At 59.0% G+C, this 22018-nt stretch overlaps 1 long non-coding RNA gene across 2 annotated transcripts; it reads left to right on the forward strand.

The window, feature by feature from the left end:
- Window positions 1-1129: 1129 nt before the first annotated feature.
- Window positions 1130-21628, forward strand: LOC128779307 (uncharacterized). Of its 2 annotated transcripts, none has more exons than XR_008425210.2 (3): window positions 1130-2708; window positions 11076-11597; window positions 18319-21628. It is a non-coding gene; the product is annotated as an uncharacterized lncRNA (long non-coding RNA). The 2 variants fall into 2 exon arrangements; XR_011650431.1 differs by lacking the exon at window positions 1130-2708 and adding an exon at window positions 2734-2961.
- Window positions 21629-22018: the final 390 nt, after the last annotated feature.

A 22018-nucleotide genomic window follows, 5' to 3' on the forward strand; every position in this document is an offset into this window, starting at 1 on the left:
CAGGTCCGTCGTGCCTTGGGGCAGGGCCGGCTCAACCTGCCCCAAGGGGGCCCTGGGGGGTCTCACCCGAGATTAGGGTAACCATGCTTCTGTCAGATATTTGTACTGTTCCTGTAAGCTCTTCCTTTCGATATTAAGTATGGAAATAAGAAACCTTTCTAGTAGCAGACCACGTGCATTGGAAAACCTTTAAAAAGAGCACCTGGCTGTAGCTCTCTGGTCGTCCTGCCAGTCCCGACCTCCTTCCTGGCCTCACTGGCCCCCGCCCCCAGCCTGCCACTTGCCCACGGCCCTCGAGAGTCACAGGGTCTGGGGGTTGTGGCCTTGGGAACTTTCTCATCATTCTTTCTAGTGCCTCTGAGTGTTTATTTAGCACTGAGAATCAAAGTGTGCATGAGACATAGTTCTCAGTGCCAAGGAAAAGCAAAGCGGCATACAGTCCCTGGGATCTGGAGGCCGAGGGTGTGACCCCCATTTTCACCTTTCTTTGATCAGGAAGATGGAATTGTTTGTTTACGTAAAGTGTTGTCAAATACGCAGAGACAGAACATTCCAACACGTGCGGAGCGTTGAGGGAGGCAGCAGGGCAGCAGGACCAGGGCCGTGGGGCACCCCCACCCCACCCCACGCCACCCAGCCCTAGCCGGCTGCGCTCCTGGTGTGGGGGAAGGGCCGTCGCAGGGGGGCGATTCCGCTGGTTTGTAGAGAAACCTGCCCCTCGAGCACCCTCTGCGATGCTCCGACCGCCTTTGGGGGCCGTCCACCGGTCCCTGCGTGCCCTGAGCCCTTCCTCGCAGTGAGGTCACCACTCCGACCTCCCGGTCCTCATGGGGCGTGGTGGGATCCGTGGGCGGGTCTGAGTGCTGCGGGTGCGCTGCCGCGGCTTTTACTTTCAAAGTCTCATTTTCACACACAAGTGCTCACGCATCTGGAAGCAATCTTTTTGCGTGTGGTTTGGGATAGGGATCCGATGTCCCTTTTTTATAAGCGTAACCAGCCTCCTGGCACCGCTGACTGCTCTGTGCTTCCGCTCCACCCTGTTCAGGCTTCCACTGCGCCCTGGGCGCTGCGTCGACTGACAGCGCCCACCCAACCCCTCCGCGCCCCGGGAAGCCTTCCTGTTCCGCACTCACTCACTCAGGGTTGACTGAGCACCTACTACGCGGCAGGAAGTCTCCAGGGGCTAGGAGCTCTCGTCAGCTAGAATCCTGCCTTCCAGTGGGGTTGTGTGGGGGGGCAGACGGACTGTGGACCTGGTGACAGAGCATTTCATGGGATGGAGACAAGGGGGACTGAGGGCAGTGGGGGTGCAATAAAATGGAAGGGTCACAACAGAACCAAAGGACGCCTCTCCCCACAGCGTGTCCCCCCTGCCTGCTTGCCCGAGCCCTTCGGAGGCCCTCACGCTGCGTAGCAGTCCTGCAGGTATGGTGTGGGTGACCTCGCCACCCCTGTTCTCAGGGACCACTCCTCCCCCCGCATCCCAGTGCCTGAGACCCATAGCTCCCACTCACCCTCCCTGTGGCCTCTCCCGCCCCCGTGGGCCCTTCTGTCGCCCTGGACCGAGGACCCAGCAGGGGTGGGAGGAGTCCTGAGGGCGGCACCACCCAGGTTCCAGTTCCCATTCCGGCCCCAGTGCCCTCTGACCCCACCCCGTGTGCTGACGAGCACAAGGCACCACTGTGTGCAGGGCCCACGTTGCCTCCACCCCCCTGTCGCCTTGCTGCTTAGGGACAGGGAAGTGTGACCGAGGCGGGGCGGAACCCTCCACCCAGCACCTCCGACCTGTGTCGGGGGAGGGGCGGCCCAGATCTGCGTGGTTTCAGGGTGGATGGAGGCTCAGTGCCTGCCGCTGCCAGGGGATCTCTGCCAGCTCCCCAGGGGTCAGGGGCCACTCTCCCTGCTCCCTCTTTCCGTCCGCATCCCGACTCGGGGTCTGCGTATTAAACGTGTGGACTCTGTGATCGAGCAGCAGCTCTGTGCTCGGGCAAAGGCCTGGCCCCTCCAGCTGTCGACAGTCCATCGCCCAGCAGCCTCCTCAGGGTGCGGAGCAGCTCACAAGTGGGAGAGAGAAAGCTCAGCGCGGTCCCCGGCGTGGCACCGCCATTGGGCAGCAAAGTTCCACGAGTCTGCTCTGTGCCCCAGGTCTGACGTGCGAACGTTGTTCTCCGTGGGTGGTCCCTGGGACACTGGCCAGGCAGCCTGTTACCCCAGCATGAAGCTGGGGAGTCAATCAGAGGCCTGGGAGGGATGCCAGAAGCCACGGCCAGCCTGGGCTGGCTTCAGCAGGTGACCCGTAGGCCAGGCCTCAGTGGCCTTGCTCTGCCGTGGAGGGAGCAGCCCAGAGGGAGCCTCCTTCCTGGGAACCTTCCCCTGGAGCCTGCTGTTCTCCCAGTGGGTAGAGGGCAAAGGTCATACATAGATGGGAAGTTCAGAGCTGTGAGAATCCAAATGACTGATAAAGAGAGGAAGAAAATGATCTCACAGGTAATCAAAGGACCGCGGCGCAGAACGAGGAGGCCTTGCCTGTTATCTCCCACCTTGGCGGACGCGCTGCCGCTTTCTTGGAAGAAATCGGGCAGAGTCCAAGAGAAAGTGCTGCGGCCTCTCGGCGCCTCCTCCGCGGTAGCAGCGGCAGCATGGTGGGCGCTCGGGAAAGAGCTGGGCGGAGCATTGTCACGCAGCACGCCCGTGTCAGGTGGAGGAAGGTGCGTGAAGGTGGGAGGCGCTGGGGCTGCCCGAGGGAACACCTGTCAGAGGTCCTGGGCAGGGGCACAGCAGGGGGCAGCGCTGCGCACGCGTGTGGACGGGCGGTCGCCAGCTGTGTCCACACCTGTCAGAACTCCCAGAACTGCCCCCGGGATCTGCGCACTGTACTGTGCGCAGGTGGTGAGCTCTTCCCCCATGTCTGACGGAGGAGAAGGCAAAGGACACTGGCTGAAGCGGCCCCGTGGTCTTTGGGCACGGTGGGACTTGGGGAAGTAGCTACTCTGGCCCTGACCAGTCCGCTCTCATCTGTCCCCCCAGGCTCCACCCATCCGCAGGCCGAGGCCATAGCGTGGAGCACGTGGGCCCCCTTCTCTGCCCACTCCCACATTTTCTGTGTCCTGAGAAAGAGGAAAAGTTGGTGCCAGCCCCCTTGTGGATTCCCCTCGAGGTTCCGCCTCCATGGCTCTGGGCTCCTAGGGCCCTTGGAAGTCACTGAGAGTTTCTGCTGACGTCTGTGCCCCAGTCAGTCCTCCTGCGGGTCCAGGCCCCGAGCTGCAACCCGCACCCTGGCAGGGAGCCCTGTTTGGAGCAGGTGCCCAGTTCAGGTCCCTCCCCCAGGGTGCTCACCACCCTCAGGGAGTTACTGCCTTGTTTGGTTTTGCCACATGCTGAGTGTTTAATGTTTGTTAGATAAGTGTTTGCTCTTTGGCTTTGGACGAGTGACAACAGTTTCTTTGTAATGCTGGCAGGACCTGAGGGAGGACATTTGCCACCATCAGGAGGGAGGGTCAGGAGCAGGCTGGACCGGGAAGGGAGGGATGGCTGGGCCCATTCTGGACACTCCCTCCCTGTCCCCCCTCGAGGTCCTCTGGGAGGAGGTCCTCGGGTCCTTGAGGCTGTACCGAGGGCAGGAGTCCCCCTCTCCTGAGACGGAGCATCTGCAGTGGAGGGCGGGCCAGCCTGGGGTGCCAAGGGCTTGAGAAGACGAGGCCCCTGCTGAGGTGGGCGCGTGGGCCCCAAACCACGGCTCCTGGGTGGGACACGCTACGCCCTGTCAGGTGTCGGTGGGAAGGGCGTCTGCCCCACTCCCTCTGCTCCAAGTTCAGAGGCTGCCGGGCCGGAGGCTCAGGAAATGCTTGCGGAGAGAACAAATAGAGAAGACTGCAGTGGGTGCTGAGGCAGGAGAGGCCAGGCCCTCACCGCCAGAGCCCTGGGTGGTGGTGAAGGGTCCTGCTCCCTTCGGTTAGCGTGGGCCTCTTCCTGCTGGGTGAGAGGCGGGAGGGGGGATGGGAGGGCCTGCCCAGGTGACCTTGCACTAAACCCAGAGAAGGACCCACCCCGCCCACCCCAGAGTGTCCAGAGCAGCGACTAACCACCGTACCAGGCAGGGTAGCGGAAGGGCCCAGGGCCCTTCAGGCTGACTGAGCAGGTTATGTAACCGTGCACGTGGGTTTGCTTTGGCAGCCTTGAAACCCTCAGCGCTCTGCAAACGGCCGGCCCTCCTCTGGCCATTGGAAGCCCTCCCTGCTGGCTCTGCAGATGTGCTTGGGGAGACGGTGCTGAAAGACACAGCTGCGGCTGGATGCCTCCGTGGCCGCGCCACGTGGGCTGTGACCTCTCGTCTGCTGAGCGAGGGTCCCTGGGGAGTCTTGGCAGCCTCAGGCCGTGCAGATGCCTCGTGGTGAAGGCTGAGGACTGGGGTGCACGGGGCTCTCCCACCTCTGCCTGGAGCAGGTCTTTCTATGGACCTCCAAGGTGTCTGCTGCCCTCACCGTCCTGCCCCAGCTGCACTGACCACTGAGCTTCCATCCGCTCCTTTCGTTTCTGCACAGGGCACGGTGTCAGCCAGAGGAGTGCACCAAGGGGCTGGTACTTGATCGGACACTGGTCCCTTCCACATACAGGCACCTGCATTTCATAGGAAAATGTCAGTGATGTCTATGCCAAAGGAATGAATCTCTAACTGTGGAACATGCTGTGGTAAGAGAGGACAGTTGTGAATGGAAACCCTCCTGTTGAAGCTGCCAAATTCTGCATGGGGCCAGGGCTGCGGTCCATACCTGGGGAGAATTTATCCACAGAGCAGCCGGGGGCTGGTCTTGCAGTGTTGGTGGCTCCTCGGTGCCTCTCCGTCCTCTGTGTTTGGGACAGACCTCTCCTGACCCCTCCTGACCTCACCTGTGCTCATGTCCAGGAGGGAACCTGCTCGTGGCCCCTGGGTGTCACCGCGGCTGCTTCTGAACCAGGCATCCACCCTCAGGACCAGACCACACGCAGCAGCAGAACTCAGTGAGGCAGGCGGAGGCTGATGCTATGATGTGGGCCAGCACCCCTGGAGGTGTCCAGTGGGCCTGAGGTCCATGGACAGGTCTCAGTGGGCGTGGAGCAGCCTGACCACCTCACTGGGGCAGCAGTTGGAACCCCCCCCATGCCTTCTAACTAGTGCAGCAGCTCACAGGCCCAGGGTTTTCTAAATCACTCTGGAGGTCAGGTGGGGCCTGACTGGCCTCTGAGGCCTGCAAGAGCCCCCAGAGGCCTTGCTTTCCACCCTCCATGGCCCCGGTCCTCTTGGCCAGTGTGGCCCTCTTTCAGTGGCCCTGCTCTGGAGAGCAAAGGCTGGTGTGCTGTGGCAGAGCACAACCCAGACCTCCAGGACCACATGGGGCACTTTGTAGTGGAAACAGAGGCTGTTCCCTTTGGGGCTCTGTGACTGAGCCCCGGGACATAGGGCACCTCAAGTCCCCAGTGCTGGGGCATCTGTGGAGGACAGATCTTGTGTCAGGCACCATGCCAGGGGCACAGATGAGGAGACTGGGGCTTCTCCGGGTCACTAGGTCAGGGGTCGAGAGCAGGACCCAGTCCTGGGCCTTAGACGTGGGCACAGGAGACGGTGCCGCAGGGACCTGCAGAAAGGCTGCCTGCATGCCTGCCTGTCCCAGGCACCGAGGGGACCCACTCCCAGAAAGGACGGTGGGCACACACAGTTCAGCTCTGCAGAGCTGGGCACAGGAGTGACTTGGCCAATTTTCCACGTGGTCACCTTTTTTAATGCGTGGGATTTATTTATAGTAGCCATTTGCATGCTTCTAAAAGCAGAGCACCGTGCGCAGCCTCTGAGCGAAATAAAGGCACGGCAGGCTTCCTCAAAGAGGAAGTGGTCTGCAGAGAAGGCAGTCTGGGAGGCTGAGACCGGCCGGGCTGCATGCCCCCCAGGGACTGCTTCAAGCCACTGCAGGCAGCCCCTCTCACAGGGAGGGGACCCCCTGCCCCGTCCCCATGCTCAGAGCTCTGGCAGGGCCGAGCTGCATCCTGTTCCCTCAAAGCCTGAGAGGGCGGGTCCTGCCCCCCAGCCCTAACTAACCCTAACCCTTTGGGATTTGGGGTTTCAGCCGCTTGCCATAGTTCCGGGTGTGGTGCAGGCCCCGGTTTGCCCAGAATTCCTTGTCCCTGCTGGGTCGCGGCACTGGGTGCTCAAGGTCACAGCTACGACCTTCCACAGGTCCCAGCTGTGGAGCACATGTTTGGAAAGATGTCAGGTTCACTTCACCCTTGACCACAGAGAAGCACAGGGTGGGCGTGTCATGATGCCTGGTGGGCCGCCGCCCACAGTGGGTCCTGGACACTGAGGTCCCATGGCCAACAAGCATGGGACCCTGGTCACCTCAGGTCCAGCAGGAACGTTGCTAGAAGCGGGCTGAATGTCTCTTGGCCAACAGGAACTTCCTGCTGCTGAGAGGAGAGGCTGGACGGGCTGGCAGGGCCCTGGGAAGGCATCTCTCAGGGCAGGCCCGGCTGTGCTCTTTCTGGCTGACTGAGTGCAAATGATTCAGAGACACGTGGATTTCATTTCTGGGAGGTGCGTGGGTTGTCATGGTGGCTGGTGGAGGTGAGGAGGGTTTCGGCCAAGGAAATCTGGGTTTGGGCCGAGTCACAAATGTGAGGGAGGCATGGGGACAAGTTTTCCAAGCAGTTCGGGCTTGTGCGTGACTGATGCACTCCTGCCTGGCATGGGGTGGTCTTAGGGGTGAAGAAGGGGTGTCTCTTATTCAGGAAACCATGTTGGGAGGCCTCAAAATCTGGCTTTTTAGCGCAGTCTCCTTCAGCCCAGAGTATCCCTGGGTTCGGCTTCTGCGAGATGGAACTTCCCGAGGTCCCTGGGAGCCTGGGTGCAGTGGGGACCGGGTCTACAGGCCCCTTCTCCATGCCTCCTCCCTCGCGTTCCTCTCTGAACTCTGGGTGCCGGGGCTCGGAGGTGCTCTCCAGGGGTGATGTCAGGTCTGTGTTTTACACAGGGACCTAACAGTGCCCTTCACAGGCTAACTTCCGACATGTCCTCTGGTGCCTGTCCAGCAGCTGCGGGAACCCCTCAGCCCCTGAGACGCCTCAGCCAAAAGCTGTCTACTTCTGTGCCCGTCAGGGTCTGGGGTGGGAGCCAGTTCCCCCCAACTGCTATAGGTGGGGCTGTTAGAGACATCGTAGAACCCTCCGCACAGGTGGGGACTCCACCCATAGGCCTGTGACCCCGGCTGGCAAGTCGGCCCACAGGTGCAGGCCTTGGGCTCCTGCTCCACCTGGCCGGGCCCCTCGGAGCTTGGTGGGATTCTGTGAACAGACAGGTGTGCTGCGCTCACACTTCCTGGTGCACAGCAAGCCGCCTGTATCGATCACGTTGGCTGCTTCTGGGCCGCGGCCACAGTGGGAATGACGGCCGAGGGGGCCGTTGTCTCAGGGCCGTGGCTGCTGCTGGCTGTAGCCTCTCTGGGGGGGACAGCTGGGGGTGCGGGCTGGGACCCAGGCCGTGTGGAGGCTGTGGTGTGTCCGCCCCCCAGGTGCTGTCCGGCAGCGTCCACAGCCACACGGCTGCCAGGGCCTCTCTCCCAGTTTCTTCCTCTCTCACTTTTCTCCAGATGGACGAGGGTCGACGGGGTTGAGTTTTCCCTGCTTCCTCCTGGTGCATTTCTCCTCCTCCTTGGAAGGAACTTCATTTTTTATTATTACATTTTTTTAAACAACAGCAGGCTGGCTGTGCCTGGCGCCTGGTGCTGGCGTGGCTCCGCGGTCCGTGTGAGCTCTCCAGCCTCGCCCCTCCGTCCGTCCTCAGGGCTGGAGCCCCAGAGCCAGACTCATTATTCCATTTTGTCGACGTGGTGGAAAACATTTGCTTTCCGGGAGGTGACCCTGTTTTCAAGAGCCAACCTTGGGAGAAAACAGGACACAGAGGCTGGTTTTGGCTTTGAGGCCCAGACAGGCCCCTGTCCACACTCACAGCCTCAGCTCCATCTGGCTCAGGGGCCCCAGGCAGTTGAGTTCGTCCAGAACGTTCCTTTCTCCTGGGAAAGCCGTGCCCAGCTGTCCGTGGCCATACACACACACTGTTGGCCACTGTGTGGTGGGGCTTCCTCCCCAGGCGTGGGGTCAGGGCCCCGTTTGATGGCTGGGCTGTGGGCGAGGGACAGAGGGGAAGCAACATTTCAAAGCAGAGACAGTGCTCCCAGTGGGTCGCATGTGGAGCCCATGCTGCAGAGCCCTGTCAGGTCGCTGGAGGTTGCTGGGTCCATGGGCCTTCTGCCTGGAAGGGGCGCCTTGGCACTGGCATCTGCCAAGGGGCGGCGAGGGGAACGGCTCCGGTGCAGCCTCAGGGCGGCCTCCGCCTGGTGGGCAGGGCACCAAGGCTGAAACGTCAGAATGAAAAATGAAACGCTCGGTCCGGCAGTCACATGACATCAGGCAGGACATTTTAAAGTGGTTTCACTGATTTTTAGCCTCCTGGGCTTTTCAGTGGGAACAGCAGCCCCTTTTAGAATGCCACAGCCTGAACTCAAGCAGCACCGGCATCTACAGACACCTCACGCCAAGTGGCTGGTGTGGTCCAGGGCTTCTGGCACCGACCGAGGGTTTGGGATCCACACGTGTAGCTGAGTCCAGTAGTGAAGGGCGGAGCCAGGGCCCTCGGACAGCCTGAGTCTGAATCCCGTCTCCCTCCCTGACACCGGGGCATCAGGGCAGGTGCCCGGCCTCCCCGAACCTCCACTCTTCACCTGTGAAGTGGGCGGTGACCCCTTCATTTAGTCACGGGACCGAATGGGACGATTGTGGACGTGTTGCCTCAGAGTTAACTGACCAAGACAGATTGGGCCAAGGTGTTTACAATGTAAAACCATCTGGGGACTAATATGGGGGCTTTCAGGAAATTCCTTCCCATCTACAAGACAAAGACAGGGGTCCCGTGCAAATGGGCAAACGCTATAAAGAGGGAGTATGTGGAGGGCCAGCTGGCTGGCCAGCGGTCCTCAGACACAGTGGCTGTCCCAGGGGTTTCAGGGTGGCTGCTGCCACCTGCCAGGTGGGCAAGCACTGGGAGACGGTGACGGCATGAGGCAGAGGAGCTGGAGAATGGAGACTTTGCTGGACTCCAAGGTCTCGGGGCCCAGGGGCCACATCTGTTTCTGCCCCAGGTGAGGAGCAGGGTTGGGCTTACTGTTCCCGGGAAGCAGCCCGATGACGAGGAGCGAGGTGGGTCCTCCAAGTGCAGTTCGAGGCCATGAGGACATGGGGCACATCTCTGCCTCTGAGCGTCAGAGTGCTGGTCACCAGGGCTGGCCCCACTTTGCCGAGTGCCTCCAACACCACTCACCTCAAGGCAGGTGCCTGTGGGCTGGGGAGAGGGCAGGGGTGGGGGATGCGTGCTCTAGAGGAAGAGGGGCCAGCTGACTGTTGCGGGGTGCGCTTAGACCTGCGGAAAAGGAGGGAAGGAGGGTCTGTCCGTCCAGCTGCTGATGGCGGAGGTGCTGCCCAGCTCGCCTCCTGGCCGGGACACGGGCCTTAGGCAGTGACGCAGGGTGGGGCAGAGCTGATCTTTGCAGAGGCAGCAAGGTTAAGGGAGGTGCTGGGAGGCACGTTGGTGGACCTGGCCTCGCCCCAGGTGGTGACGGGTGGTGTGCTCCCTGTGCCATGGCACAGACAGTGGCGACAAGGCCCCGGCGAGAGGACGCGTTGCCGGTCTGGGGCCCCTGGGATGTGGCCAGACGCAGCCCACTCGCGAGGCGAGGGGGCAGGACTGGCTGGGGGTGGTCCACCAGGTGAGGGGAGCCTGGGGGCCGTCCTCAGACTCTTGCACAGAGGGGCAGGGTGACGGGGACAGAGATCGGTTCAGTTTTGTGCCATCTCCAGTTTGAGGGGTCCTTTTTATTTGTTTTTAAATCCTCACTTCAGAAAATGTTTTTATTAATTTTTAGAGAGAGGGGGAGGAACAGAGAAACGTCAATGTGAGACAGAAACATCACTAGGTTGCCTACCGAACACCCCCGGCATGTGAGGGAACCCGCAACCTAGGTGTGTGCCTCGACGGGGAATCGGACACTTAACCTTTTGCTGTACAGGACAATACTCCGACCAACGAGCCACCTGGCCGGGGCCGCAGTTTGCGGGTTTTGCGGGGCCTCCACTGAGAGACGTGTGTGCACTGGGGGAGCCCTCTGGGGCAGGGCACACCTGGGGCTCGGGGAGCCACAATCTGTCTTGGCGGATGTGAGGCCTCCACCAGGTCACACGTCCTCACTTCCCCGTGTCTCACCAAGGATTGGGTTAAGGGCTTTGCCCAGACTCCCCAGCCACGACACCCAGTGCCCGCCTCCCTAGGCCCAGGTGCAGCCCGCCTCACAGGGCAGATGCATGCCCACCTGGGCCGCACACTTCCCTGTCAGTGGGGCCACTCCCTTCCCACCTGGACAAGCTGACCTCCTAGATGGGTTTCCAGCCATCCGAGATGCACAGGCCGCTCCCTGCAGGGTGCCTGGAAGACTGGCTGGAGCCTCAGGACCTGGCCTGTGTGGAGGAGGTTCATCCAGGGTGAGGGAGTGGGGTGCGTGCAGCACCCCGACGCACCTCCGCGGGTGTGAGCTTTAACAAAGTCGCAGGGCCATGGGGGTCCGGTATTTATTCACCATTTGGAGAAGAGACTTGGGAACAGAAGAATCTGACCGATCTAAATCGCAGGTGGCACACACAAGGCCCGCCGGCTGAGTCCGGCCCTCCACCTTGTTGTATCCAGCCCAGCACTGTGTTTCTACCCGGTGGCAGCGCCGAGCTCCTTGCCCCTAGTTAAGGAGCAGTTACGTTTACACAGTCCTAAGACTACACTGGGCCCTTTGAAGGCAACCGTGAGGCTGGTATGGCCCCTGGCGAACACGAGTTTGACACCCCTGCTCTAAGCCCTATCTGCTGCCACTTGAACTTGTGAGGAGTTGGACAGAAGTTTCTTTTGCTCTGACTCTGAGATGCAGAGGCAGAGATTTGCCATGCAAAATATGAATGATAAAAAATTTGCATCGCTGGCATCCACACTGATTTAAAACTCTGTTTTCCAGGGAAAAGACAACCGGCTCTCCAGTGACCACGGCGAGGCTCGTAAGACGCTTCCTGTTTCTTCCCACAGAGGACGCAGCTCACCTTGGCCTCTTCCCCTTCCCCGCCCCAGGCCTTCCCTGATGTGTCTTCAGGTGCAGCCAGGGACTCACTGGTTTCTGAACTGCCCGCGCCTCTCTGAGCTGTGAACTTGGGGGAATATGTCGCTGTGAACACGCCGAGGTTGTGTGTCCAGACTTCTCAGGACGCCGATGAGGGGCAGCACACCCCAGCCAGTGTCACAGGTGTCCCCGAGCAGCAGTGCTGTCACCTCCGTGCCGGCGACCTCTGCTGCCAGCACCGTGGCCATGAGGGCGGCCGCTGGGGAGCTGCCGTTGCTCAGGCTGGCGCTGGAGGACACAGACCCTCTTCCTCGCACCAGAGTCAGGGTTTGAACTGGATCTGGCTCCAAATCCTCGACTTTCTTTGGCTGGCCACTCAGACGAAAGGTGGGACCACAGCTTCCAAAGGTCCTCCCTCTCCAGGTAGGTGAGGCAGACACGCAGGTCCTGGGGCTGAGGCCAGGAAGGGCCCCTTACAGGGGCAGAGACGGACCTGCACCCTGACCACGGTGGGTTCGCGATGAAAACCCTGCTGGCAGAGAACACAGGGCGCCGGGGTGAGCCCAGGGCAGAGGCCGGCGTCTGCGGGCCCCGCGTGGCGTGCTTCCTGCTGGCACACGGCTGTTCATTGTCTCTGCGTGAACTCACGCCCCTCCCCTCGGCGCGTTCCCTTCACAACGGGATGACAGGCCCCGCGGCCGCGCGGGCCGCTCCAGTGTCTGAAAACAGTGCTCGGCGGCAGGCCCCCGACACAGCCCGGGAGCCGTCGCCCGCCCCCGGTGCCCTGGCGGTGCCAGCCTTCCTCCAGGAACCCCGTCCAAAGCAGACGGACTCTCAAGGCTCCTCAGTTTTCCTCATTGCTGGCTGAACAAACAGTCTCAGTCTTCAGTCCCGTAAGTGCTAGACTTGCTGGGCTCTGCATCTCCCCTCTCGACTTTGCCCATTCTTCTCGGAGCTTATCTTTCTTCTTGAGGTGCTTTATCAGATGCCGGGCGACCACTAATCCACTCTGCTGATGTTTTGCTTGGAAGGCTCTCTGCCCAAAGCCGGGCTGCAGTGGGTGGGTTTCCTGTTCTGTAGGTTTTTGCAGGAATCCGTTTGAGGGACTGTTTTCACACCCGTTTTCCAACTCTCAGCACCAGTTTCTTCACCCTCCAGCCTCTCAGCTGGGGCGTGTGTCTTAGGTTTTGTGACGGCAACACGCCACTGCTGGCACCAAATGCACAGCGCGTCAGCTCTTGCTACCACACTGCCTAACAAGCAGCCCCACCAGTCCCGTGGTTCAGGAGAAATGCTTGTTTCTCACTCAAGAGTTTGTGGTGTTAGTCACGGGGGCTGCTTCAGGCTGCGGGGGGTGGGCTGGGGTGTCAGGGCCTGTCGTGCGTCTGAAACCGCTGCTCCAAGCCGCCCTGTGCCCCTTCAGCCCACACCCCACCGTCACAGCAGGTCACAGGGCCAAACCATGACACAGGGTTGGGGGGCGGGAGCGAAGAACCGGGAACCAACAGTGCCATCGGCCACAGGACTGGCTAAAGAATTTGGGCAAAGTGAACACAGGATGAGCTTTTCCAGAGACCCGGCCTCCGGGCTGTCTCCCTCCTTCTGCTCCTCGGTTTCCCAGAGCCAGTGTGCGGAGGTGGGAGGGGCCGAGCTCAGGGTGAGGCCAGCATGGTGCTGCCACCTCTGCGTCCTCACAGAGGGACCCAGCAGGCCACTCACTCTCTGCAGCCCCCAGCTGCAGTGCCCTCCCTGTGCCCCGGGACTAAGTGTCTGCTTGCGAAGTGCTTGCTTTGTGAGAGATGATGACAGACACACTTCTCAAGGCTTGGTCCTCACTCTGTGTGGATGGGTGGAGGGGCCCCGGGTCCAGTGTCGTCCCTGGGCAACACACATCTGAAGGGAGAAGCTGGGTATGGGCAGCAAAGGAGCTGGCGGAGGCTGCAGGCTGGGCCCCCAACCCCAGGGAGCACACTGAACCCCAAGCACAGGGAAGCATCCCTGCCCCAGTCCCACTGGGCAGGGGTGGCTGGGGATGAGGTGTCCCTGCCACGGAGCTGGCTGGCTCTGGAAACAGCCCCACAGCAGCTGGGCTGACGCCCAAGGCTGCCTTCTCCACCCTCGCTTCCTGTCGAACGTTTACGTGTTGCCTGTGATGGGCTGGTCCTGTCCCCAAATGCGTGGTGTCCTCATTCCCAGAACCTGTGAATGACACCTCATTTGGAAAATGGGTCTTTGCCGATGTGATTAAGGGTGTCAAGATGAGATCATCCTGGACTGCCTGGTGGCCTTGAATCCGGTGACTAGTGTCCTTGTAAGAGGAAGGCCGGGGCGGCTTTGAGATGAGAGGAGACGCAGACACGGAGGAGAAGCCACGTGGAGATGGGCCGTGATGGAGGGCTGCAGCTGCAACCCAGGGACCCTGCAGCCCCCGCAGCTGCAGGAAGGAGGCAGAAGGAGCCCACAAGAGCCATCAGAGGGAGTGTGGCCCTGCCAAGACCTTGGTCTTGGACTTCTGGCCCCAGAACTACGAGAGAAGACATTTCTGTTGTTTTAAGCCCCCAGTTTGTGGAAATTTGTTATGGCACTAACAGAACATCTTCTTTATCTTCCATATGCCTGTGTGGTAGGTATTTGATGCCCATTTTACAGGTGGAGAAACTGAGGCCCAGAGTTCAGATAATTTGCCTGGGGTGGTGGCTGAGGGGTGAAGTAGAATGTGGCCTTCTTCTAACGCCTGTGCGTGGGCCGAAGCAACCGAAGAGCGAAGAGAAGTTACACTGGGAGAGAGAGGATGGGAGCCGCCCATAGTGAAGTGGCTGAAAACAGCCCTGGAGAGGCCTGGCGGGGCCACACAGACGGCCGGCCACGCACTGCGCCTTGCTGTGGTTCCCCACGTGGGAAGCCTCTGTGTAGTTCCCTCCCCAGCTCAGTCACCTGGAGGCCCGGCCCACCCTCTGCAGCTCTGCCTCTGGGCAGGGACACCCAGACCCTGGCCACATCTGTTTACTGAAGGACCACGGCAGATGTGCACGGGGCCCTGCTGGGAGCCCAGATATCACTGGGGCATAGGCCCCCAGAGACAGTCCTTGCCTGGCGCATGACAGGTCTCAGCAAAGGGCAGCTGCGGTTCTTCTCCACAGAGAAGAAGGACTGTGGTCTGGGGAGAAAGTGGAGAAAAGGAGGAACATTGACTGGTAGCCGACTCCCTTCTCCTGGCCCCTCAGCTACTCCTCACAGCAGCTCGGAGGTGGGGCCCGTGGCCAGCGGGTGCTGGTGGTCACGCTGCCCTGTGTGGACCCCTGGGGTGCACTGCCTGCACCCTGCTCCTTCCGTGCTCCAGCTGCCTCTTAGGGAGCACCTGGTCTGGGTGTGTTTTGGTTTGGGGGTTTCAATTCCTCCTCTGTCTGGCTCATGCCTGCCATCCCAGCCACCACTCCTCGGGCCTGCTCAGGGGGCTTCTGTGAGCTGAGCAGGGGCACCCCAGAGCACAGTTGGGGGCCCCCATGGGTATGCAGGTGCGGCGTGGGGTGGCGGGTGTGCCTCTGAGGGTGCAGTGTGCTCAGGGTGCACTGTGCTTGTGTGCATGTCATGCACAGTGCATGTGGAACGTGTAGTGGTGTCTGAGGTGCAGGTGGTGTGCATGCACAGTGCATGTGGAGCATATAACGGTGCTGAGGTGCAGGCGGTGTGCATGCACAGTGCACGTGGAGCGTGTAACGGTGTCTGAGGTGCAGGCAGTGTGCGTGCGTGCATACGTGGAGCATATAACGGTGCTGAGGTGCAGGCGGTGTGCGTGCGTGCATACGTGGAGCATGTAACGGTGTCTGAGGTGTAGGCGGTGTGCGTGCGTGCATACGTGGAGCATATAACGGTGCTGAGGTGCAGGCGGTGTGCGTGCGTGCATACGTGGAGCATGTAACGGTGTCTGAGGTGTAGGCGGTGTGCGTGCGTGCATACGTGGAGCATATAACGGTGCTGAGGTGCAGGTGGTATGCATGCACAGTGCACGTGGAGCATGTAACGGTGCTGAGGTGCAGGCGGTGTGCGTGCACAGTGCACGTGGAGCATGTAACGGTGCTGAGGTGCAGGCGGTGTGCGTGCATGCTGTGTTAGAGCGTTTGCAGGGCTGTGTGTGCGCTTGTGCGCTGTTGTGGGGGCAGCTGTGACTGGCAGTGTCCTGTGTGCTTGTGCTGTGCAGTTTGTGCACAGTACTGTGTGTGTGCACTGTGGGTGTGAGTGGGCACAGTGTGTGTGTATGTCTGCGTGCATCACATGTGTTCTGAAAAGAAAGCCAAGCGTGTGGCCGGACGACCTGCATGGGTTCCTTGGAAGGATCGGAAGGTCAAGAGCATCCCGGCACACAGAGGGCTCCTGGGACACGTGAGGTTGTGGCTCATGGGTCCCCTCCACCGTCCCTGCAGAGGCGACATTCAAACAGGGTTGTCTGGGAGAGGGCCATAGCGGTGCCTCTGGTCAGACGGAAGGAAACCTTGGGACGCACACAGGAGACCCACAAAGCCCTTGAGAAGGTGACGTCAGCAGACACTGTGATTTCAGCTTGAACCGACAGTGGCAGAGGTGATGCAGAGAAAGACCAAAGGAGACCTTTGGACGTCCCCAAATTCTACAGGCAGGAAACAGGTTGATGGGAGAGGAAGGATGACTCCAGGCGGGGAGCCAGGAGCCCGAGGGCAGGGCGGTCCCCGCACCCCAGGCTTGTGCCCGGGCCTTCCAACCTCTCGTTGTTTGCCCAGCTGCGGTTTGAAATTACTTTGGACAAGCGACTCTCTTTCCCTCTTTGTCTTCTCCCTTTCCAAGTGGGACGTGTGCAGTTGCCAGCGTGTCCCTGCCCCAGCACTGTGCTCTGCGAGCAGACAGCTTGCTTTTTGAGTGTCCCGTGCTCACGGATGGACAGCGCTTGTGCTCCAGGGAGGGTCGACTCAGAGCCCCCCACCCCCACCCCCACAGTGCTTTAGATTATTTAGAGGACAAGACTTGGGAATTTTGAATTGATTGGATTTATTTTTATACACATTTTATTGATTATGCTATCGCAGTTGTCCTGATTTTTCCCCCTTTGCCCCCTCTACCCAGCACCCCCACCCCTCAGGCCATACCCCCAGGCCATCCCCCCACCATTGTTCATGTCCATGGGTCGTGGGTGTTAAGTTCTTTGGCTGCTCCATTTCCTGTGCTGTATTTGACATCCCCAGGGCCATTCTGTAACTACCTGTTTGTACTTAGTCCCCTCACCTCCTCACCCATTCTCCCCCACCCCCTCCCATCTGGCAACCGTCAAAACGCCCTCCGCATCCACGATTCTGTCTCTGTTCTTGTTTGCTTTGTTTGCTTTTTAGATTCGATTGTTGACAGGTATGTATTTATCTGCCATTTTATTGTTCATAGTTTTGATCTTTTCTTAAGTAAGTGCCTTTAACATTTCATATAATAATGGCTTGGCGATGAATTCCTTTAGGTTTTTCTTGTCTGGGAAGCTGTTTATCTGCCCTTTGATTCTAAATGGTAGCTTTGCTGGGTAGAGCAATCTTAGCTGTAGGTCCCTGCTCTTCATGACTTTGAATATTTCTTGCCAATCCCTTCTAGCCTGCAAAGTTTCTTTTCAGAAATCAGCTGACAGTCTTAAGCGAACTCCACTGTAGGTAACTAACTGCTTTTCTCTTGCTGTGTTTAAGATTCTCTCTTTATCTTTAACCTTTGGCATTTTAATTATGATGTGTCTTGGAGAGAACCTCTTTGGGTCCAAACTTGTTTGGGACTCTCTGTACTTCCTGGACTTGCTTGTCTATTTCCTTCAAATTGGGGAAGTTTGATTTTGTAATTTTTTCAAATAGATTTTCAATTTCTTGCTCTTTCTCTTCTTCTGTCACTGCTATGATGTGAATGTTGGACCTCTCGAAGTTGTCCCAGAGGCTGCTTATACTATCAGCGTTTTTTTTTTCTTTTTTCTTCTTCATGTTCTGATTGGTTGTTTTTTGCTTCTTTATATTCCAAATAATTGATTTGATTCTCAGTTTCATCCACTCTACTGTTGCTTCCCTGTAAATTGTTCTTTATTTCAGTTAGTGTGCCCTTCATTTCTGACTGGATCTTCTTTATGCTGCTAAGGTCCTCACTAGGTTCCTTGAGCATCCTTATAACCAGTGTTTTGAACTCTGCAACTGATAGATTGTTTTTCTCCATTTTGTTTAGTTCTTGTTCTGGAGTTTTCATCTGTTCTTTCATTTGAGGCCATGTTTCTTTGTCTCCTTGTTTTGGCAGCCTCCCTGTGTTTGTTTCCATGTATTAGTAGAGCTGCTTTGACTCCATGTCTTGGTCGTGTGGCCTAACGTAGTAGGTGTCCTGTAGGGTCCAGTGGCACAGCCTCCCCTATCACTGAACCTGGGTACTCGAGGTGTGCCCTTTGTGTGGGCTGAGTACACCCTCCTCTTGTACTTGAGACTTGGTTGCTGTTGGTAGATCAATGGGAGGGATTTACCCGGGCCAGTCAGCTGCAAGGACTGGCTATGACCACTGACCACCACCCTCTGCCCTGTATGGAGGATCAGCTGTGCAGGGAGAGGGTGGTGGTGCTCTGACATGGTCTGTAGCTGCCCACTGGGTGCGCAGGCTCTGGGGGTTCCCAGGTGGTGCAGGCCAAGGTCAACCCCGACCTGTGTTCTACCCCAGGGCCACCCTGCCTGAGCTGTAAAGCAATCTGAGGTGGCTGCTACTTGTGCTAGGCTTGGAGATGCCCAGGTGAAGCCAAGCTGTGAATCTAGGCTGGCTTCTGCTAGTGCTGGGCCTGGGGCTACTTAGCAAGAGGTATTGGGGGGTGCTGGGGGCTCACTGAGGTCAGTTGTTGCTCATTTGAAAGGACTTAGGAAGTTGTGAAGCTACTGTCAACAGCTGTAAGTTGGGTGGGACTCAGCCTCAGGGAATCTCCAGGACAGGGCAGGGGGAGGGGGTGGGGGGAACAGTGTTAGGTTGATGGAGTCTCAGATATGGTGCCACCTGCCAGCTCTGTGGCTCTGTGGGGGGAGGGCTCCGAAGAGGGACAATCACCTCTGCCGCCTCTCTGTCTGGGAGAAAGCTGTCCCCCCCCCCCTCTCACCTTGATGTCAGACATTTCAATTCCTCCCTGCAGGCCACTGGTGCCTTTCAAGCTGCTACCCTGGTGCTGGAGCTCAGAGGGCGTGAATCTGAGTGAGTTCATGTGTGGGTTCTTCAAGAGGAACTGCATGGGACTCCAGAAGTTTCTTCCACTGACTCAATCCCTGCTGGTTTTTGCAGCTAGAAGTTATGGGGACTTAACTTCCTGGCACTGGTACCCTGGGTTGGAGGGCCTGGTGTGGGGCTGGGACTCTTTGCTCCCAAGATATCCCTCCCAGATTTTTATCCACACATGTATGTGGGACCAGCCTGTTCTGCATCTGTGCCCCTCCTACCAGCCTGGATGGATGTGACTTCCTTAATTCTGTAGTTGCCAGAGTTCCATTCAACTTGGTTCCCGCTGGTTCTGAGTGAGGGTTGTTGTATAGTTTAGTTGGAATTTTGATGTGGCTGTGCAGGGAGGCGAGCCGTGCTCACCTGAGCTGTCATCTTGACTGGGAGTCAAAGCCTTGTGAATCGATTAGATTTTGATGAGATTGTTTTTCACTTGATACTGTAATGTTTGAGACTCCTGGAGCTACTGGGTGGCGTGACTGTATTTGACACATGGGGTTTTGCTTCTTTGAAGGCCAGAGATCAGCCTGCGGTCCACAGACTAACAGCTCTCAAAGGTGCTCACATCTTAACCCCCAAAGCTGTAAATGTGCCACCTTATGTGGCAAAGGGCAGATGTGGGTGAACTAAGGACTTTCAAATAGGAAGGTCACCCTGGTCGCCCAGGCAGATGCAGTGCGGCCACACGTCACGAGGGGTGGCCGCAGGGTCGGTTATGGGAGGTGGGCAGACGGGGAGGGATGATGTCGCCAATTGGACATGAGTCTTCCCCAGAGTCTCTGCAGAGTGGCAACTTTGTTGACACTTCGGCGGGGACTTGTGACCTCCAGACTGAGAGGTAATAAAATCGGGGGACTTTGTTACCATAGCAACAGAGAACTGACACCCACATGGCAATGCAGAGAACCAGCGGAGAGACAGTGACATGGAGGGACAGCCGTCAGTGAGGCAGGACAAGGGCTCGGAGAGGGGGTGTCCCGGGCCGCCAGAGGAAGAAGGCGTTTCCTGAGGAGGGGTAACGCTCTGGACTGGGGGGTGCTGGTCCTCACGGCGAGGGCTGAGAATTGCCCCCTGGGTCGAGCAAGCGGAGCTCCGCAGAAGCATTTTTGGTGGCATCAGGGAGATAGCAGCCGGCGTGGAGAGGATCCAGGAGGGACGAGGAGCAAGTGAGGGTGGCGGGATGGTCTTCCTAGTGACCTAGCTGAGGGAGCAGTTGGTGAAGCCAGGTCAGGGGCAGTCCCGGGGCTGTGCCCTTGGCGGGTAGAGTGCTGGCAGGGGCTGAGGGGACAAGCCAGTTCTTGCTTTGGCCTTCTCAGGCCAGTAGGAAACAGCGGTCTCTTTGTCACTCGCTGAATGTGCTGAGCAGGTTGAGGACCGGACGCCGCCCCCCACCCCCCAGGGCCCCAAACAGGACCACAGCACACAGCAGCTTGGCTGGAGAAATACTATTCCGCCCCACTGGTTGGCTGCAAGTGAGACAAACTCCAGAGCCTGCCTGCTGCTGGGGAGGCTGAGGGCTGTCTGCAGCGCGTCCACGGCGTTGAGGGTGGCTCTGACCTTCCTGCTGGGCCGGAAACGCCCAGAGCAGCCACAGGCCCGGGCGTGGGCTCTCTGGACCCGCTCCAGGGGCCCCGCTTGGGAAAGCTCTGCCCCAATTTTAAACATCTGTTGGTGCCTGCGGAAAATGAGGTTGGAGTGGCTGTGGTCACAGCCCGTGAAAGTTGCCATCAACTGTTTTTTAAAGTCTTGGTGATGGAAATTTCACATTGCGCCTCAGGGGTGCAGCGCTGGCCCTGACTGAGGTCTCGGCCTGCCTGCCATCGGGGTGTGTGGCTCAGCTCCTCAGAGACCAGTCCTGGGAACCGAGGGAGACGTGCACTCGGGGGCTCCCCAGGGGCTCCGCTCCGTCCATCCTGTCCCGAGGCCAGTTGTGCAGGTGTTTGTCTGCTCGGAGCAAAGGCGTCCCCCGACCCGGGAGTCTCAGTCCACATCTCCAGCGGCCACACCCGTCATCAATTTCTGTCTTGTTTGTTCTGTTTTTAAACCAAGCTGAGGCCAACGTGGAGTCCCGTTTCCCCTGGATGGTGGAAATGTGTCTCGGCCACTTGGGGTGATGCCTCTGCCTGGTCAGTCCCTTTTCACTGAGGCCACAGGCTCCTGCTGACCCTGCCTGCCCTGGCCCAGGCTCCCCACCTGCACCTGTAAGAGGCTCATTGGTCCTGCTGCTGTCTGTCCTTCTGCGGGAAGGCACTGCTCTGGGCAGGGGCCTGTGCGCCCGTTTCCCATGGGTGGGTCCCAAGGCCCAGAACAGTGCTGGGGCCATAGATGAGGATGAGAAGCCAGAGAGCAGGCTGTGCCCCCTCACAGTGCTGCACGCAGGTCCTTGCAGGCTCACAGACACCCTCTGCATGTGGCTGCGGCCTCACAGGAAGACGCACGTGCATCCCACAGGCGGCTCACTTTGGAAGGAGGAAAACAGCCTGGAGGAGGGTCCATAGTCATAGAGTCAGTGACTGGGAGGCCCGACACTGGAACTCCGCTCGGCTGGGTTCCAAAGCACATGTTTTCCACGGGTGTGGATGCCGCCTTCTTCGAGCCAGTAGAGTGCTAACACACCGCACACACACAGCCATCACTACCCATCCGTCCATCTCTCTGTCTACCACCTCTCCATCCGTCCGTCCAGCACAGGAGACTTGAATGCACACACTGTTGGTCCTGGGATATACTGCACCTGCCTGGCCCTGAGCCTCACCCACCCCTGTGTCCGCTTCACCCTAGATCTTCTTGCGCCCCCATCTGGGCTGCACGGCACCCTGTGTTGCTGCCCTGAGGCCAGCTCCTTGCCGGCTGCTCAGGGCTGTGTTCCTTCTTTGCTAACCCTGTTGTCTGCCCACAGAATTAGGGTCTCCCTGTCAAAGCACTTCACCTGGGTGCCCGTTTCCTGCTTGTCAACATCGCAGAGATCATGAACCCCAAGCCATGTAGAATGCATCACCCCGAAGGGCCCCGTGGCCCCCCGTCCACTGGAGGGGGCTGCTCACTGCCAGCAGGGAAGTGAAGTCACGGCAGCTGAAGCAAGGAGACCCTTCACTTCCCGTTCTGCGCCCACGCCAAGCGACGAGGCCTCGCTGGGCCAGGGCTCCTGAGAGCAGCCGTGGCGGGGGTGGGGGGGGCCCCTCTGGATGCATGGAAACGTCAACACGTGGCTTTAGTCACATCATTAAATAATCACATAGTAATGTCTGAAGTTGGCCTCGTGTCTGAGAAGGAGGCATCTCCTCTTCTCTGGGGCAGAGACTGCCTTTGTGGAAAGCGAAAGCAAAGTCATTTCGTGTGTTTGATGTTGTGGCCTGTAGGTGAGTTTCTGGTCTGGGGGAGCTCCCCCTCCCCTCCTCAGACTCCGGCCTACCCTGGCAAGGTGCCCACAAAGCACGTCTGTCTGCAGCACCCTCAGGAGCGAGGTCGCAGGGCAGGCAGCTGCAGAACACCCCCTTTCTGCTCATGGCTCTCCCGGCCCACTTTCCGTAAACCCCTGTCCTGTGGAGGGACGTAGAGGCACCAGGTGCTGAAGCCTCCTGTCTGTGTGCATGTGTGGGGGAGGCTGTGGGCACATAATA

Source organism: Desmodus rotundus, chromosome 9 (assembly GCF_022682495.2).
Source record: "Desmodus rotundus isolate HL8 chromosome 9, HLdesRot8A.1, whole genome shotgun sequence".
Classification (NCBI taxonomy): Eukaryota; Metazoa; Chordata; class Mammalia; order Chiroptera; family Phyllostomidae; genus Desmodus; species Desmodus rotundus.